We start from the raw sequence: 20255 nt of genomic DNA on the forward strand, positions 1-20255 counted from the left end.
GCTTAATATTTTCTTTATTTTAAAAACAATATCGAAGTGTCTTACTTCATGAATTTTATTCGTTTGAATGTAATTTTTTGAAATTTCTAGTGGCAACTAAAATCGAGCATACGGAAAGTATACGCTATTGACTTTTACATATGCAAACTCTTCAAAATTTCGTGCAATGGTTTACTACATCTAATGCTGCACAATAACTGCGTTGAACATCGAAACAAAATTGTCATTTATGGGGGGAAGGTGTCAGTCAAGAAGATGTGTAAAAATCAAATTTTTGGGCCAAATAGTTTTTGTGAAATCGAATGATAAAAGTGTGTCAAAGCAGTCGAAAGACCATGTGTCTGCACAGGCGAGCAGTGCAGTGATGACAAAATCGCGCGGAATGCGGGGAGCACGTCTCTGCAGCAGCGAAAGGGTTAATGCGGCCGTGGTGGCTTTACTTCATAAACTGCGCGCTCCCCCCCTAAACGTAAGCTTGTGAACTATACTGTACTATGGCGCTGCATCTCTTGGCGCGTACAACTGGCAACGCAGCTATCTACCGCGTCTGGGCGGGCATGCGCGAGCCGCCAAGATAAAAGAATTGAACTATAGAACGAGTATGTGTTAGGCCGCCAGTCTGCTCGAGTTTGCTCAGGGAATGGGCGGTTGGATCGATCGGTTGGTCGGTCGCGCACTGGGACACAAGATGACTTGTCCGTCTTGGAGCGTCGGCGCATGTGAGGTCGCCACGGCAGTCCAGTGGGCCGCGCCGTATAGCGAGGGGGAGTGGCTTCGCGGCCGACACGAGAGCAACAGGAGTCAATCCACGACATCGGTCTGGCCGGGGCGAGCTGCAACGCCGTGAGACGGGAGATCGGCGCGCCTTCCTGCGTCCGTTGAAGCGGCTGGCAGCGGACGGTTCGGGAGAGCGTTTTGGGGGTCCAGCGCCAGGTCTTCGCCAGACATCGCAGTTTTAGAAGTTAAGTGATTTATGATATGTTGTTTCATTTACTTGTTAAATTCTACTTGTTTTCTTGGTCAGTCTCTCGTCCCTAGCTTGCTCGTCTGTCTCCCGTCCGCATATGTTAGGCAGTTAGGGTCTGTCTGTCTGTCGGTTTGCCATACGTGAATAGCTGCCTCTGTCATGTTTGTCTGATTAGGTGTTAACGAATTTATAGAATTAAGGTAAAGGCCGAAATCCTGAAATATGTTTTTATCTTGCCTATCATCTTGCGAGGCGGTATATGTGTAATGTAGAGCATGTTGTACACTTTATGTAAGTCTGAATTTCATGGGTTTTATTTAAATAGTCATTTCTATAAAGTTGCCACCCTTCCACCGTAAGATCCATTTTAAAACCAATTGCACTTTTGGTGGAAAATAATTTCTTAGTGTGAGTGTTTGTACCATTTCCATCCCTTACAGGGTGCATAGTTAATGTGTTTGTGTGAGTTGTTAAAATTTTTAGTTTAACCTAGTGTGTTGCAGTTTTGCACCAGTGTCGTTTTTCAGAGGTCGTTGTGAGCGGTCGTGACTACGGCCGTGTTGAAAGGGAGCGGCAAGCTTCTCAGCCTGAAAGCACATACAGTAACAAAAAAAAAAAAAAAAAAAATATGCTGCCTCTGAATAATTGTAACTCGATATTTCGAGGGTGTTTCTCTGCTTATAATTTGAAATCTGTTTCGAAAAAGCTTTTAGAAATAAAATTCACATTTGTTAAATTGTAACTTGATATTTCGAGGGTGCTTTTCTGCTTATAAATTTTAAATCTGTTTTTGAAAAGGCTTTCGTGAATAAAATTTCGATTGATTGAAATTTAATTTGTTTCCATCAGTTACTCCTTGGGAACTACTTCCACGCTCACATAGTGTGTTAATGTTCTTGATGAATCGCTAGTAAATAAAGTAAATTCTTTAAGAAAAGATTTTGAAAAGTTTAAATTCACGTTTAACCATTACAAGAGTGTACTGCGAACATCAGCAACACGGTAAAAATCAAATCTCCGACATCACTGCGGCCGCGAAAGGATCCTGCAACAACGGGACCAACGACGACTGAAGAGAATCGTTCAACGCGACAGAAGTGCAACCCTTCCGCAAATTGCTGCAGATTTCCATTCTGGATCATCAACAAGTGTCAGCATGCGAACCTCAAAGAAACATCATCGATATGGACTTCGGAGCGGAAGACCCACTGGTCATTACTTGAACAGCTTCTGTAAATGGACGTTCATACTACATTTGTGACCTTCGTTGACCTTCAGAGACCTTACTGTTACACAATGAATTCGTCTCGATAGCCGCTATCAGAAAATAAGCACCAAACAACAGCATCCCATTAAAAAAAAAAAAACAATGTTAACCTTCATATTTCAGCTACTATCATACTTTCGCAGTTATTCTAGGTGGCAATAACTAGTGACTCACCCTGTGTATGAAATTCCATTACTGTCACAACATTAGGTAATTGGACTTTTATGGATCTTTTTACCGATCGTGTGATCTGTGCTCACTTCTTGGGTCTCATGCGACCCACGGGCTGCCGGTCGGTTACCACTGGCATAGAAGTTTACTATGAAACGAGAGCGTGCGTTCCAAGTAGTCAGGCGACATATTATATCCTCGCACATTCATTTCGCGACATCACTACGACTCGGAAATTAAAAAAAAAAAAAAAATAAATAAAGGAAATGAGCAGATACGGATACTTCATTGAATCGTCCTTTGCACTAATTATTCGCGAATGAAATAAGAGAGGGGAACCAATAAATATGGTACCAGAAGTATCCTTCGCCACACGTCATATGTAGTCACGGTGAGTACAGATGCTAGTGTTGCAAAGAAAGTTATAGACGTCAGGAGTTTCTTGTTGTGGTCTCCATTCCGAAACTTGGCTTGATGCAGCCCTCCGCGCCGTTCTATCCCGTTCAAGCTTTTGCATCTCTGTGTGACTGCTGCAACCTACATCTTAAAGTTAAAATCTTCTGCGTTGTTAGGCCGCGTCATATTTCCTGCAGAAGATCCCATCAAAGGGGTCGAAACATCGATTATTTTAGAGGAAATATGACGCGGCCAAACAACCCAGAAGATTTTATCTTTAGTGACAACGGCCACGACAGCCTGCAGACTTACACAAGCTACATCCTGTTGAACGTTCCTATGGTAGTCAAGCACTCTAGAATTTTTAACACTCGACATTTCCCTCCATCACTAAAGTTACGATTCCTTGGTGGCGAAAGACGTGTCCATTCTTTTAGTTAGGTAGATGCATATATTTCTTTTTCCCCTACTCATTAGTTATCTGATCTAGCCACCTGTTCATCAGCTTTGCTTTCTAGAATCACACTTCAGAAACTTCTATTTTCATCTTGTCTGAACAGTTTATCGTCCACGTTTCAGTTCTGTGCAATACCTAAATTCGAAGCCAACAGTTTTTTGTTTGTTTTTAGAAACGCTTTTCTTGTTGTTGCCAGTCTGTATTTCATGTCCTTTCTGTTTCGCCCAAATAGCAGATATCTTCCAGTCATTATTCCCTCGACATTGCCTTATTTAACTCCGCTACGACCTGTCACCTTGTTTTACTTTTGTTGATGTTCACCGTATAACCTTCAAGTTACCACCCATTCTGTTCAACTGCTCTTCCGAGACCTTTGCCGTCTATTGTAAATTACAGTGTTATCGACAAATTATATGTTTTTTTAACGTTGAAAAATTAGTAATATGGACACTACAAAAAGTATATATATAGTCACAGGTTTTGTGGAGACTGATTTGTTTAATGACGCGCTTGGGTATAATCATCAACAGATAATCTGATAAAGTAGCAAAATCTCAAATAGCACAGTGGAAACAGGTCTATAGTTGAAAAAGTTATTACACAAATATTTCGCAAGCTGGCACAATATTAAGTTAAACAAAAGTACGTACGAAATATGAACTACACCTACACGCGAGTAACATGGAGTCATGTAACTTAGACACATGGCAAAATGCTATTGGCTAGTTAAAGTGACCTGTATATCTGATAACCTGTATATGTGGTAACAATTGTGTGGCGTAATCAATACAGATTTACTTACAAGTTACAGATAAAAGGTAGGCATAGCCATGTGTGACTTTAATAAGAAAGAGGCCAGATTTTTTTCAAAAAAAAAAAACGGGAAACAATATCATTAACGTAACAAATAGTTTATAACCGAACTGGGGTAAGGGGCGAGAGCAATAGAGAGAATTAATTTATTAGCCAATATTTGAATGAAAATGCGTAACAAAATTTGAAATGTGGCAACATGTATTTACTGCTTTTTTATGATTTTACCCCCCTCCTCCCCACACCCCCGGGCAGTCTTCACTTTCCAACCAGGTTTTTAGACGTAATAAGCTCTGTTACACCTTCTGTATGTAAGGTCCTACAAAGCCATGTTATCAAATTTCCAATTTTATAAGGTATTTTCATTAAATGGTTGCCTCTATTGCTCTCCCCCTACTCCCATTTGCTTATAAAATAATTGTTACGTTAATGATGTTCTTTTGTCATTTTTTCTTTTTCTTTTTGGAAAAAATGTATCATTCATTAAAAGCCTATATAGCTATGCCTTCCAATTTTCTATTATCTGCAACTTATTTGTATGGCATACACCACACAACAACTGATGCCACCTAGTGGCCAGTTTATTAATTTATGCGGTACAGGTCGCCTTAACTACTGAGTATGCCGCCACGGTAGCTCAGCGCGTTCGGCCAGAGGGTTTAGCTATCTTCTGTAATAAAAAAAACTGAGTCAACGGATCAACGAACAATCAGAACAAGTGTCATAGGACGTCCGCGACGAACAAAGTCAACGAACAATATAGAACAAAATGAGACTAACAAAAAAAAAGAGTGTTATTTTGGCATGTGTCTAAGTTACGTGACCCCATGTTAATCGCACGTAGGTCCTGATCACATTTCCTATGTACTGACAACGATAGCTCAGATACACATGCCGACATCGCAAGATGAAAATGAAGAAACAGCGGAAGTATATGAGAATATTGAAAGGGAGTTACAGTAGCTAAAGGGAGGTGGATATCTAATAGTCATAGAGGACTGGAATGAATCTGTAGGGTAAGTAGAAGAAAAGGTTACAGGAGAATATGAGTTTGGGACAAGGAATGAGAGAGCGAAAAGGAAATTGGAAATTTGTGCTAAATTGTATGGGACCAAACTACTGAGGATATTGCTCCCTACGCTTACACACTACTTGTTGTTGTTGTTGTTGTTGTTGTTGTGGTCTTCAGTCCTGAGACTGGTTTGATGCAGCTCTCCGTGCTACTCTATCCTGTGCAAGCTTCTACATCTCCCAGTAGCTACTGCAGCCTACATCCTTTTGAATCTGCTTAGTGTTTTCATCTCTTGGTCTCCCTCTACGATTTTTACCCTCCACGCTGCCCTCCAGTACTAAATTTGTGATCCCTTGGTGCCTCAGAACATGTCCTACCAACCGATCCCTTCCTCTAGTCAAGTTGTGCCACAGAATCTTCTTCTCCCCAATTCTATTCAATACCTCCTCATTAGTTGTGTGATCCACCCATCTAATCTTCAGCATTCTTCTGTAGCACCACATTTCGAAAACTTCTATTCTCTTCTTGTCTAAACTATTAATCGTCCATGTTTCACTTCCATACATGGCTACACTCCATACAAATACTTCCAGAAACGACTTCCTGACACTTAAATCAATACTCGACGTTAACAAATTTCTCTTCTTCAGAAACGCTTTCCTTGCCATTGCCAGTCTACATTTTATATCCTCTCTACTTCCACCATCATCAGTTACTTAGCTCCCCAAATAGCAAAACTCCTTTACTACTTTGAGTGTCTCACTTCCTAATCTAATTCCCTCAGCACCACCCGACTTAATTCGACTACATTCCATTACTCTCGTTTTGCTTTTGTTGATGTTCATCTTATACCCTCCTTTGAAGACACTATCCATTCCGTTCAACTGCTCTTCCAAGTCCTTTGCTGTCTTTGACAGACTTACAATGTCATCGGCGAACCTCAAAGTTTTTATTTCTTCTCCATGGGTTTTAATACCTACTCCGAAGTTTTCTTTTGTTTCCTTTACTGCTTGCTCAGTATACAGATTGAATAGCATTGGGGAGAGGCTACAACCCTGTCTCACTCCCTTCCCAACCACTGCTTGCCTTTCATGTCCCTCGATTCTTATAACTGCCATCCGGTTCCTCTACAAACTGTAAATAGCCTTTCGCTCCCTGTATTTTACCCCTGCCACCTTCAGAATTTGAAAGAGAGTATTCCAGTGAACATTGCCAATAGCTTTCTCTAAGTCTACAAATGCTAGAAACGTAGGTTTGCCCTTCCTTAATCTTTATTCTAAGATAACTCGTAGGTTCAGTATTGCCTCAAGTGTTCCAACTTTTCTACGGAATCCAAGCTGATCTTCCCCGACGTCGGCTTCTACTAGTTTTTCCATTCGTCTGTAAAGAATTCGTGTTAGTATTTTGCAGCTGTGACTTATTAAACTAATAGTTCTGTAATTTTCACATCTGTCAACACCTGCTTTCTTTGGTATTGGAATTATTATATTCTTCTTGAAGTCTGAGGGAATTTTGCCTGTCTCATACATGTTGCTCACCAGATGGTAGAGTTTTGTCAGGACTGGCTCTCCCAAGGCTGTCAGTAGTTCTAATGGAATGTTGTATACTCCCGGGGCCTTGTTTCAACTTAATGTAACTTAAACCAACTTACGTTAAGGACAACAAACATACCCATGCCCAAGGGAGGACTCGAACCTCCGACGGGAAGAGCCGCGTGAACCGTGGCAAGGTTCCCCAGACAGCACGACTACCCCGGGTGGCTGCGGTAAGAACTGACTCAGAGTGTAGGAAAGTCAAAACCACTTCGATGAGATTAAAAGCAAGCGAGGTAGCATTAAGAGTGCAACGGTAATTTCTCTGTTAAATGCAGAAGAGAGAGCGGATAGGTGGAAAGAGTACACTGAAGGCCTCTCTGAGAGAGAAGATTTGTCTGCTGTTAAAGAAGAAGTCGATTTAGAAGAGATAGGGGATCCAGTGTTAGAATCACAAAGTCGGAGAGCTTTGGAGGACTTTAGATCAAATAAGGCAAAGAGGATAGATAACATTCATTCAGAATTTCTAAAATCTTTGAGGTTAGTGGCAACAAAACGACTATTGTCGTTGGTGTGTAGAATGTATGAGTCAGCGATATACAGGGTGATTCAAAAAGAATACCACAACTTTAGGAATTTAAAACTCTGCAACGACAAAAGGCAGAGCTAAGCACTATCTGTCGGCGAATTAAGGGAGCTATAAAGTTTCATTTAGTTGTACATTTGTTCGCTTGAGGCGCTGTTGACTAGGCGTCAGCGTCAGTTGATGCTAAGATGGCGACCACTCAACAGAAAGCTTTTTGTGTTATTGAGTACGGCAGAAGTGAGTCGACGACAGTTGTTCAGCGTGCATTTCGAACGAAGTATGGTGTTAAACCTCCTGATAGGTGGTGTATTAAACGTTGGTATCAACAGTTTACAGAAAATGGATGTTTGTGCAAAGGGAAAAGTTCTGGACGGCCGAGAACGAGTGATGAAAATGTAGCACGCATCCAGCAAGCATTTGTTCGCAGCCCAGGAAAATCGACTCGCAGATCTAGCAGAGAGCTGCAAATTCCACAATCAACTGTATGGAGAGTCCTACGAAAAAGGTTAGTTATGAAACCTGAACGTCAACTACCCGAGGCGATGGATCGGCCGCCAGGCAGCCCGTGACAGAGCACTTCATCACTGGCCTCCAAGAAGCCCTGATCTTACCCCCTGCGATTTTTTCTTATGGGGGTATGTTAAGGATATGGTGTTTCGGCCACCTCTCCCAGCCACCATTGATGATTTGAAACGAGAAATAACAGCAGCTATCCAAACTGTTACACCTGATATGTTACAGAGAGTGTGGAACGAGTTGGAGTATCGGGTTGATATTGCTCGAGTGTCTGGAGGGGGCCATATTGAACATCTCTGAACTTGTTTTTGAGTGAAAAAAAACCTTTTTAAATACTCTTTGTAATGATGTATAACAGAAGGTTATATTATGTTTCTTTCATTAAATACACATTTTTAAAGTTGTGGTATTCTTTTTGAATCACCCTGTACAGTCTGACTTCCGCAAAAATATCATTCACACAGTTTCGATGAATGCAAGAGCAGACAAATGCGAGAACTATCGCACAATCAGCTCAACAGCTCATTCATCTAAATAGCTGATAAGAATAATATACAGAAGAATGGAAAAAAACTGAGGATGTACTAGATGACGATCAGTCTGGCTTTAGAAAAGGTAAATGCACTCGTGAGGCAACTCTGACGTTGCAGCTGATAATGGAAGCAAGACTAAAAGAATTCAAGACACTTTCATACGATTTTTCGACCTGGAAAAAGCGTTCGATAATATACAATGGTGTAATATCGAAATTCTGAGAAAAATAGGGGTAAGACTTTAACTTTTCCCGGCGAATTAAATGTTCAAATAACTTACGGGTTTGGTGCCGGGTGACGTCGTCGAACACCGCCGATATTTCGACAGGAGTACACCCTGCCATTCTCAAGGTACAAATGCAAGGAAGAAGAAATGTGCAAGTAAATTTAATACCTCGGTTCACAGAGGAGAAACAAGGAAGACACCACACACAGAACAAGTGTCAACACAAACAAAGGTAACCAACATCAGAAACATCGATACTTACTATTAATCAGAAAGTATGTAATCGTGCTTGTTCAACAAAACGGTGGCGTTTCCCTTGTCCGCAGGTAAAATAACAATATCAGGATCCATTGTAAGTGAACGTAAGGCAGCCGTCTCAGCTGCTGTAATGTTACACTTGGGTGGACGGGCCCCAGTCAACACACGACAAGCTTCCCTCCTAACATCTTCCGCAGCCTCGGAAAGTAGTTTATAAACAGCTTGTTCGATAGAACTAATAAAATCAAGGACTGGTAAACTCTTAGGCGTCGGTGCGAAGTTCAAACCTTTCCCCAGCACAGACAAAGCTGCGTCGTCAAACGTTATCTCCGTGAGATTGATCACAGAACGTCGAGAATTAGAATTAGACACAGAGCCAAGGAAACGTTCAAATTTCGCCGAATGACGAGCAGTTACAGATTGAAATTCCCAGTCAGACTGCGACCAAGAGGCACCGTCCACCCAATCCCAAAAAAATTCAGAAACATATCGTGTAGCTAAACATCTTGCTAGTTTGTTGAACCCACTAGTAGGTATGTGTGAACATAACATTAAGAACTGTGCAGATTTCTTACGTCGATTGCAGGGACTGCGTTTGAATGACTCTGATATTTTTTCAGTTTTGATGTGGTTTCTCTTTTCACTCGCGTTCCTCTCTGATTCGTTGCAGCTAATTGAGGTTAAGTTTGGTGTCGAGTTAACAAATTTGTTTCGATATGTGCTGACTTCCAATTACTTTTTATTCAATGGTCAGTACTACGAACAGACTGATGGAGTTGCAATGGGAAGCCCGTTGTCACCTATAGTGTAATTTCGCTTAGTCTCCTTCCGCCGCCGAGCAGTGTCAGCAGTGCGCAAGTAGCAGCATTACTGCATTTACTAGGCAATCTTGTATTTTAATAACCGTTTAAATTTTGTCGATTTGTTTGCGCTCTCTGTAGATTAGTTCATACGTTCTTTGCAAAACAGTTTTTAGCATGGATAGGAACTGCAACTGCTGTGTTCGGATGCAGGCTGAGTTGGCATCCCTTCGCTCCCAGCTTCAGGCAGTGTTGGCTTCGGTCACACAGCTTGAGGCTGTTGCCAATGGGCATCACTGTGGGGGTCCGGATGGGGGTTTGTCGGGGACGGCCAGCTCGTCCCACGCATCCCCTGATCGGACTACGACTGTGGTTGCCCGGGATACTGCCCGCATTGAGGCTGATCCCTCACCTGTGGTAGAGTGGGAGGTCGTTTCAAGGTGTGGCAGGGGGCGAAAGACATTCCGGAGGGCTGAACGGAAAGCCTCTCCAGTTTGTCTGACGAACCGGTTTCAGGCTCTGTCTCAGGCTGATACTGATCTTCGGCCTGACATGGCTGCTTGTCCTGTTCCAGAGGTTGCCCCTCAGTCTGCAAGATCCGGGCAGTTGCAGAGGGTGGGCTTACTGGTAGTTGGGAGCTCCAACGTCAGGCGCGTAATGGAGCCCCTTAGGGAAATGGCAGCAAGAGAGGGGAAGAAAACCAATGTGCACTCCGTGTGCATACCGGGGGGAGTCATTCCAGATGTGGAAAGGGTCCTTCCGGATGCCATGAAGGGTACAGGGTGCACCCATGTGCAGGTGGTCGCTCATGTCGGCACCAATGATGTGTGTCACTATGGATCGGAGGAAATCCTCTGGCTTCCGGCGGCTATCTGATTTGGTGAAGACTGCCAGTCTCGCTAGCGGGATGAAAGCAGAGCTCACCATCTGCAGCATTGTCGACAGGACTGACTGTAGACCTTTGGTACAGAGCCGAGTGGAGGGTCTGAATCAGAGGCTGAGACGGTTCTGCAACCGTGTGGGCTGCAGATTCCTCGACTTGCGCCATAGGGTGGTGGGGTTTCGGGTTCCGCTGGATAGATCAGGAGTCCACTACACGCAACAAGCGGCTACACGGGTAGCAGGGGTTGTGTGGCGTGGGCTGGGCGGTTTTTTAGGTTAGATGGCCTTGGGCAAGTACAGAAAGGGCAACAGCCTCAACGGGTGCGGGGCAAAGTCAGGACATGCGGGGACCAAGCAGCAATCGGTATTGTAATTGTCAACTGTCGAAGCTGCGTTGGTAAAGTACCGGAACTTCAAGCGCTGATAGAAAGCACCGAAGCTGAAATCGTTATAGGTACAGAAAGCTGGCTTAAGCCAGAGATAAATTCTGCCGAAATTTTTACAAAGGTACACACGGTGTTTAGAAAGGATAGATTGCATGCAACCGGTGGTGGAGTGTTCGTCGCTGTTAGTAGTAGTTTATCCTGTAGTGAAGTAGAAGTGGATAGTTCCTGTGAATTATTATGGGTGGAGGTTACACTCAACAACCGAACTAGGTTAATAATTGGCTCCTTTTACCGACCTCCCGACTCAGCAGCATTAGTGGCAGAACAACTGAGAGAAAATTTGGAATACATTTCACATAAATTTTCTCAGCATGTTATAGTCTTAGGTGGAGATTTCAATTTACCAGATATAGACTGGGACACTCAGGTGTTTAGGACGGGTGGTAGGGACAGAGCATCGAGTGACATTATACTGAGTGCACTATCCGAAAATTACCTCGAGCAATTACACAGAGAACCGACTCGTGGAGATAACATCTTGGACCTACTGATAACAAATAGACCCGAACTTTTCGACTCTGTATGTACAGAACAGGGAATCAGTGATCATAAGGCCGTTGCAGCATCCCTGAATATGGAAGTTAATAGGAATATAAAAAAAGGGAGGAAGGCTTATCTGTTTAGCAAGAGTAATAGAAGGCAGATTTCAGACTACCTAACAGATCAAAACGAAAATTTCTGTTCCGACACTGACAATGTTGAGTGTTTATGGAAAAAGTTCAAGGCAATCGTAAAATGCGTTTTAGACAGGTACGTGCCGAGTAAAACTGTGAGGGACGGGAAAAACCCACCGTGGTACAACAACAATGTTAGGAAACTACTGCGAAAGCAAAGAGAGCTCCACTCCAAGTGCAAACGCAGCCAAAAGCTCTCAGACAAACAGAAGCTAAACGATGTCAAAGTTAGCGCAAGGAGGGCTATGCGTGAAGCGTTCATTGAATTCGAAAGTAAAATTCTATGTACCGAATTGACAGAAAATCCTAGGAAGTTCTGGTCTTACGTTAAATCAGTAAGTGGCTCGAAACAGCATATCCAGACACTACGGGATGATGATGGCATTGAAACAGAGGATGACACGCGTAAAGCTGAAATACTAAACACCTTTTTCCAAAGCTGTTTCACAGAGGAAGACCGCACTGCAGTTCCTTCTCTAAATCCTCGCACAAACTAAAAAATGGCTGACATCGAAATAAGTGTCCAAGGAATAGAAAAGCAACTGGAATCACTCAATAGAGGAAAGTCCACTGGACCTGACGGGATACCAATTCGATTCTACACAGAGTACGCGAAAGAACTTGCCCCCCTTCTAACAGCCGTGTACCGCAAGTCTCTAGAGGAACGGAGAGTTCCAAATGATTGGAAAAGAGCACAGATAGTCCCAGTCTTCAAGAAGGGTCGTCGAGCAGATGCGCAAAACTATAGACCTATATCTCTTACGTCGATCTCTTGTAGAATTTTAGAACATGTTTTTTGCTCGCGTATCATGTCATTTCTGGAAACCCAGAATCTACTATGTAGGAATCAACATGGATTCCGGAAACAGCGATCGTGTGAGACCCAACTCGCCTTATTTGTTCATGAGACCCAGAAAATATTAGATACAGGCTCCCAGGTAGATGCTATTTTTCTTGACTTCCGGAAGGCCTTCGATACAGTTCCGCACTGTCGCCTGATAAACAAAGTAAGAGCCTACGGAATATCAGACCAGCTGTGTGGCTGGATTGAAGAGTTTTTAGCAAACAGAACACAGCATGTTGTTATCAATGGAGAGACGTCTACAGACATTAAAGTAACCTCTGGCGTGCCACAGGGGAGTGTTATGGGACCATTGCTTTTCACAATATATATAAATGACTTAGTAGATAGTGTAGGAAGTCCCATGCGGCTTTTCGCGGATGATGCTGTAGTATACAGAGAAGTTGCAGCATTAGAAAATTGTAGCGAAATGCAGGAAGATCTGCAGCGGATAGGCACTTGGTGCAGGGAGTGGCAACTGACCCTTAACATAGACAAATGTAATGTATTGCGAATACATAGAAAGAAGGATCCTTTATTGTATGATTATATGATAGCGGAACAAACACTGGTAGCAGTTACTTCTGTAAAATATCTGGGAGTATGCGTGCGGAACGATTTGAAGTGGAATGATCATATAAAATTAATTGTTGGTAAGGCGGCTACCAGGTTGAGATTCATTGGGAGAGTCCTTAGAAAATGTAGTCCATCAACAAAGGAGGTGGCTTACAAAACACTCGTTCGACCTATACTTGAGTATTGCTCATCAGTGTGGGATCCGTACCAGATCGGTCTGACGGAGGAGATAGAGAAGATTCAAAGAAGAGCGGCGCGTTTCGTCACAGGGTTATTTGGTAACCGTGATAACGTTACGGAGATGTTTAATAAACTCAAGTGGCAGACTCTGCAAGAGAGGCGCTCTGCATCGCGGTGTAGCTTGCTCGCCAGGTTTCGAGAGGGTGCGCTTCTGGATGAGGTATCGAATATATTGCTTCCCCCTACTTATACCTCCCGAGGAGATCACGAATGTAAAATTAGAGAGATTAGAGCGCGCACGGAGGCTTTCAGACAGTCGTTCTTCCCGCGAACCATACGCGACTGGAACAGGAAAGGGAGGTAATGACAGTGGCACGTAAAGTGCCCTCCGCCACACACCGTTGGGTGGCTTGCGGAGTATCAATGTAGATGTAGATGTAGATGTAGATAGTGGCCAATTTGTTTATGGAGGACTTTGAGGAACGTGCTTTGAAACCTGCGTGTTTTTTTAGATATGTGGACGATACTTTTGTTGTTTGGCCTCATGGTAGTGAGAAATAAACCGCTTTTTGGAACATCTGAATTCAATCCACCCGAATATTCAGTTCACTATGGAGGCGGAAAAGAATGGATGCCTTCCCTTCCTTGATGTGTTGGTCAAAAGAAAGACTGATAGTACGTTGGGACATTGTGTTTATAGGAAGCCTACCCACACTGACTTTTATCTGCGAGCTGATAGTTGTCACCATCCAGCTCAGCCTGAAGGAGTACTTCGTACCTTGGTTCACAGGGCTCACGTTATCTCAGACCCTGAAAGTTTGGCAGCTGAGCTAGCACATCTCGAAGTCACCTTTCGTCAGAATGGTTATAGTGAGAGGCAGAGCAAACGTGCGTTGCGCCATCAGCCTTCTGTGCAACGGGCGAGTGACGATAGCAACGAAGTGGCACCTAAGTCTACGGCCTTTTTGCCTTACGCAGGAAGCATTTCCAACAGGATTGGGCGTATTTTGCGGAAATATGATGTGAAATGTGTTTTTCGACCTCTTCCTAAGATTAAGGACCTGTTGGCGTCAGTAAAAGATGATCTTCGTTTGCGTAAGGCTGGGGTCTATCGTATTCCTTGCAGTTGTGGCATGTCATATACTGGTCAGACAATCAGGACTGTGGAAGACCGGTGTATTTAACATAAGCGTCACACACGCTTACAACAGCCGAGCAAATCCGCTATTGCAGAACATTGCCTTGACACCGGTCATCCTATGGAATACAACAACACGGAGATTCTGGCTTGCACGTCCAGCTATTGGGATAGTGTTATTAAGGAAGCTGTTGAAATCAGACTATCAAGCAACCTTATTAACAGAGATGGTGGATTTTGTTTAAATGCTGCTTGGAATCCGGCTCTGTCTCTCGTCAAAAAGCAGAGGGACAGAATTAGTGCTACCTCACCTGTTGATTAATAGTAAGTATAGATATTTCTGATGTTGGTTATCTTTGTGTTGACACTTGTTCTGTGTATGGTGTCTTCCTTGTTTCTCCTCTGTGAACCGAAGTATTAAATTTGTTTGCACATTTCTTCTTCCTCGCATTTGTACCTTGAGAATGGCAGGGTGTACTCCTGTCGAAATATCGGCGGTGTTCAACGACGTCACCCGGCAGCAAAGCCGTAAGTTATTTGAACAAAATAGGGGTAAGTTATAGGCAGAGACGGGTAATATACAATATATACAAGAGCCAAGAGGGAATAATAAGAGTGGACGATCAAGAACGAAGTGCTCGTAGTAGAAGGGGAGTAAGATACGGATGTAGTCTTTTGGCCCTACTGTTCAATCTGGACATCGAAGAAGCAATGGTGGAAATAAAAGAAAGGATCAGGAGCCGGCCACGGTGGTCTTGCGGTTCTAGGCGCTCAGTCCGGAACCGCGCGACTGCTACGGTCGCGGGTTCGAATCCTGCCTCGGGCATGGATGTGTGTGATGTCCTTAGGTTAGTTAGGTTTAAGTAGTTCTAAGTTCTAGGGGACTGATGACCACAGATGTTAAGTCCCATAGTGCTCAGAGCCATTTGAACCATTTGAAAGGATCAGGAGTGGAATTAAAATTGAAGATGAAAGGATATCGATGATACGATTCGCTGATGACATTGCTACCAGGAGTGAATGTGAAGAAGAATTACATGATCTGCCGAATGGAATGAACAGTCTAATGAGTACACAATATGGACAGATAGCAAATCGAAGGAAGACGAAAGTAATGAGAAGTAGCAGGAACGAGAACAGTGAGAAACTTAACATCAGGTTTTATGGTCACGATGCAGATGAAGTTAAGGAATTCAGCTACCCAGGCAGCAAAATAACCAATGACGGATGGAGCAAGGAGGACATCAAAAGCAGACTAGCAATGGCAAAAAGGACATCCCTGGCCAAGAGAAGTCTTGTAGCATCGAACATAGGACCTAATTTGAGGAAGAAATTTCTGAGAATGTACGTTTAGAGCACAGCATTGTATCTTAGTGAAACATGGACCGTGGAAAAACCGGAACGGAAGAGAATCTAAGCATTTTAGATGTGGTGCTACAGAAGAATGTTGAAAATTAGTTGGAGTGATAAGGTAAGGCATGACGAGGTTCTGCGCAGAGTCGGAGAGGAAAGGAATATGTGGGAAACACTGATAAGGAGAAGGGACAGGATGATAGGACATCTGCTAAGACATGAGGGAATGACTTACATGGTACTAGAGGGAGCTGTAGAGGGCAAAAACTGTAGAGGAAGACAGAGATTGGAATACATCTAGGAAATAATTGACGTAGGTTGCAAGTGCTACTCTGAGATGAAGAGGTTGGCTCAGATCAAACCAGTCAGGAGACTGCTGACCGCTCCCCCCCCCCCCCCCCCCCCCACCAAAACAAAAAAAAAACTGTAGCTTTACACAAATCTTGCATCAGTTTGTGAAATACAAGAGCTATTCGCGAAGTAAGATCTGCTCGACCACGAAGTGAAAAACACAGTGAAAGTCTGATGAAGCTTTATATCGATGTTTTGCATCGCAGTATGCACGTAAATCGCGTCACTTCACTCTGTTCAGTTCTGAGCGCACAGTGGGCACGTAAAGATGCTTAGAATCTAGTCTCCCGCCAAGTATTTGGGCCTAATGAGGGATTTCACCTACCGTCATGCAGCCCACATAACATAACTGTCATGTTTTTCTTTGTCCATGGCAGTTCTCGGCCGCCCACTTCAGGGGCAATAAGGTGGTGGTGGTGGTTAGTGTTTAACGTCCCGTCGACAACGAGGTCATTAGAGACGGAGCGCAAGCTCGGGTTAGGGAAGGATTGGGAAGGAAATCGGCCGTGCCCTTCCAAAGCAACCATCCCGGCATTTGCCTGAAACGATTTAGGGAAATCACGGAAAACCTAAATCAGGATGGCTGGAGACGGGATTGAACCGTCGTCCTCCCGAATGCGAGTCCAGTGTGCTAACCACTGCGCCACCTCGGTCGGTGGGCAATAAGGACAAACTATACTACTGGCCATTAAAATTGCTACACCACGAAGATGACGTGCTACAGACGCGAAATTTAACCGACAGGAAGAAGATGCTGTGATATGCAAATGATTAGCGTTTCAGAGCATTCACACAAGGTTGGCGTCGGTGGCGACACCTACAACGTACTGACATGAGGAAAGTTTCCAATCGATTTCTCATACAAAAACAACAGTTGAACGGCGTTTCCTGGTGAAACGTTGTTGTGATGCCTCGTGTAAGGAGGAGAAATGCGTACCATCACGTTTCCGACTTTGATAACGCTCGGATTGTAACATATGGCGATTGCGGTTAATCGTATCGCGACACTGCTGCTCGCGTTGGTCGAGATCAAGTGACTGTTAGCAGAATATGGAATCGGTGGGTTCAGGAGGGTAACACGGAACGCCGTGCTGGATCCCAACGGCCTCCTATCACTAGCAGTCGAGATGACAGGCATCTTCTCCGCATGGCTGTAACGGATCGTGCAGCCACGTCTCGATCCATGAGTCAACAGATGGGGACGTTTGCAACACAACAACCATCTGTACGAACAGTTCGATGACGTTTGCAGCAGCATGGACTATCAGCTCGGAGACCGTGGCTGCGGTTACCCTTGACGCTGCATCACAGACAGGAGCGCCTGCGACGCTGTACTCAACGACGAACCTGGGTGCAAGAATTTTTTCGGATGAATCCAGGTTCTGTTTACAGCATCATGATGGTCACATCCGTGTTCGGCGAAATCGCGGTGAACGCATATAGGAAGCGCGTATTCGTCATTTCCGTACTGGCGTATCACCCGACGTGATGGTATGAGGTGCCATTGGTTACACGTCTCGGTCACCTCTTGTTCGCATTGACGGCACTTTGAGCAGTGGACGTTACATTTCAGATGTATTACGACCCGTGACTCTATCCTTCATTCGATCCCTGCGAAACCCTACATTTCAGCAGGATAATGCACGACGTCCTGTATGGGCCTTTCTGGATACAGAATATGTTCGACTCTGCCCAGGCCAGCACATTCTCCAGATCTCTCACCAATTGAAAACGTCTGGTCAATGGTGGCCGAGCAACTGGCTCGTCACAATACGCAAGTTACTACTCATGATGAACTGTGGTATCTTCTTGAAGCTGCATGGGCAGCTGTACCTGTACACGCCATCCAAGCTCTGTTTGACTCAATGCCCAGGCGTATCAAGGCCGATATTACGGCCAGAGGTGGTTGTTCTGGGTACTGATTTCTCAGGATCTATGCACCCAAATTGCGTGAAAATGTAATCACATGTCAGTTTTAGTATAATATATTTGTCCAATGAATACCCGTTTATTATCTAAATTTCTTCTTGGTATAGCAATTTTAATGGCCAGTAGTGTAGCAGGTTGTTCGATGGGAAATGTTTGGGCACCCACAACACAGCCTGGACTTTTGCGAACAAAACATTTTTGATTATCATTGTGGTTTCCAGTCCACTGCCGATCAGACTTTATTTTCCGGACAGTTCTCGTATTTATGCAATAACTTTCCAATTATCAATCTGTTTGCACTGTGCTGTTTGAGGTGGTGTTATTGTTTCAGATTATCTGATGATGATTACACTGAAATGCATCATTAAACAAATAAATTGCCAAACAAACTGTTTCAACGTTGCTAAGTTTCGGAATGAGTGCACACCTCTTACATGACTTTATGTCACAGTTAATAGATGTTTTCATTTCTTATATCTGAAACTTATTTAACTTCCTATATTTCTTGTTGGTTTACCTTACAGAGTGGTCAAAGATATAGCTGACAAACCTGTCTCACTCTCTTCTGGGCTACTGCTTCCCTTTCATTTCCTTCGACGTCTGGATTCTGTAAAAACTGTAGATAACAATCCGCTTCTTGTATTTCATCCCTGCTACCGTCAGAATTTCAAAGAGTGTATTCGAGTCAACATTTTCAAGACTTTCTCTAAATCTGCAAATGCTGTTAACTGATGTTTGCCTTTCTTCTAGAAATGTTTTATGTCATACACTCAATATCATGAGGGATATTCCAAAAGTAAGGTGCGATCGGTCGCGAAATGGAAACCACAGTGAAAATGAAAGGTGTTTATTTACAATAGTTAGCCGCGCCTCCCAGCAACGTCTCTACATAGTCGCTGCTCCGTCTGAGATATTTGTCGTAGCGGTGTACTAACTTCCCAATACCTTCGTCATAGAAGGCAGCCGTCTGCACTTTTCGCCCGTTCTCTATGTTGCTTTGCAATTCGTTGTCTGTGCGAAATAGCTGGCTTCATAGGCAGCGGTTCTTGTGAGCACAGATAAAAATCAGTGGGGGGAAAAGTCCAGGCTGTATGGAAGGCGATCAAACATTTCCCATCGAAAACGCTGCAGGAGCATCTTTACCCTGCAGAATGCACCGAAGAATTGTCATGCTGAAGGAAACGCATTACAGGTATGTTATGTGGGCTGTATGACATCAGGCGTAATATCATGCCTGGGCCTCATTCTTGGCGGGAGACACTGTTTTCTAGGCATCTTTACGTGCTCACTGTGCGCTCAGAACTGAAAAGACATGCGTGACGCGATCCTCGGGCATGCTAGAGTCACTGTCCAACACACCTACGCAAAGCTTTATCGGATTTTCACTGTGGTTTCTATTTCACGACTGATTGGACCTTACTTTTTGAATACTCCACGTACCTTACATGTTCTCTCTGCAACCCGAATTGATGTTCCCTGGGGTCTACTCCTTACCAGTCGATTCATTCTTCTGTGAAAAATTCACGTCAGTCATATTTATTTATTTTATCTGATTAGACCCATCAGGCCCTCTCTTATATCAGACCAGGCCTTCACACATACAGTATCTATTATACCATAGTTAACTAAGAAATAACTAAGACAACTAGTATTATAATGATTTGAATGTCTTAAGTGGTAGTATGAGTAAACTGTGCTGACAGTGAACTAACAAAGTTAATATTGGCTCTGCTGCCACTAATAGTGATAAGAGGAACAATAATAATAATAATGTTAATAATAATTGTGGTGTCACCGCCAGACACCACACTTGCTAGGTGGTAGCCTTTAAATCGGCCGCGGTCCGTTAGTATACGTCGGACCCGCGTGTCGCCACTATGAGTGATTGCAGACCGAGCGCCGCCACACGGCAGGTCTAGAGAGTCTTCCTAGCACTCGCCCCAGTTGTACAGCCGACTTTGCTAGCGATGGTTCACTGACTACATACGCTCTCATTTGCCGAGACGACAGTTTAGCATAGCCTTCAGCTACGTCATTTGCTACGACCTAGCAAGGCGCCATTATCATTTGCTATTTATCTTGTGATGCATGTACCGTCAGGCCGATGTTCAGCAATTATGGATTAAAGTTAAGTATTCCAGAAGCTATGTACTTTATTTGCTAGTCTCCATTACTTGACCTGTTCCAGACCTCACGCCAGCCTGCGTGACCTTAAACGCGTGCTTTTCGGCTTCCTCCTCATAGTGGCTTGACTGTCTTGCCAAGCCACAACAGTTTGTATCCCATCCTCGTCGCCAAACAGTTGTGGCTTGGCAAGACAGTCAAGCCACTATGAGGAGGAAGCCGAAAAG

At 43.8% G+C, this 20255-nt stretch overlaps 1 protein-coding gene across 2 annotated transcripts in view; it reads right to left on the reverse strand.

Annotated features, from left to right (window-relative positions):
* LOC126425192 (ammonium transporter Rh type B) overlaps nt 1–20255 on the reverse strand; it is a 228198-nt gene that overhangs the window by 73863 nt on the left and 134080 nt on the right. The gene's annotated exons all lie outside the window — the stretch shown is intronic.

This window comes from Schistocerca serialis, chromosome 10 (genome assembly GCF_023864345.2).
Source record: "Schistocerca serialis cubense isolate TAMUIC-IGC-003099 chromosome 10, iqSchSeri2.2, whole genome shotgun sequence".
NCBI classification, from domain to species: domain Eukaryota; kingdom Metazoa; phylum Arthropoda; class Insecta; order Orthoptera; family Acrididae; genus Schistocerca; species Schistocerca serialis.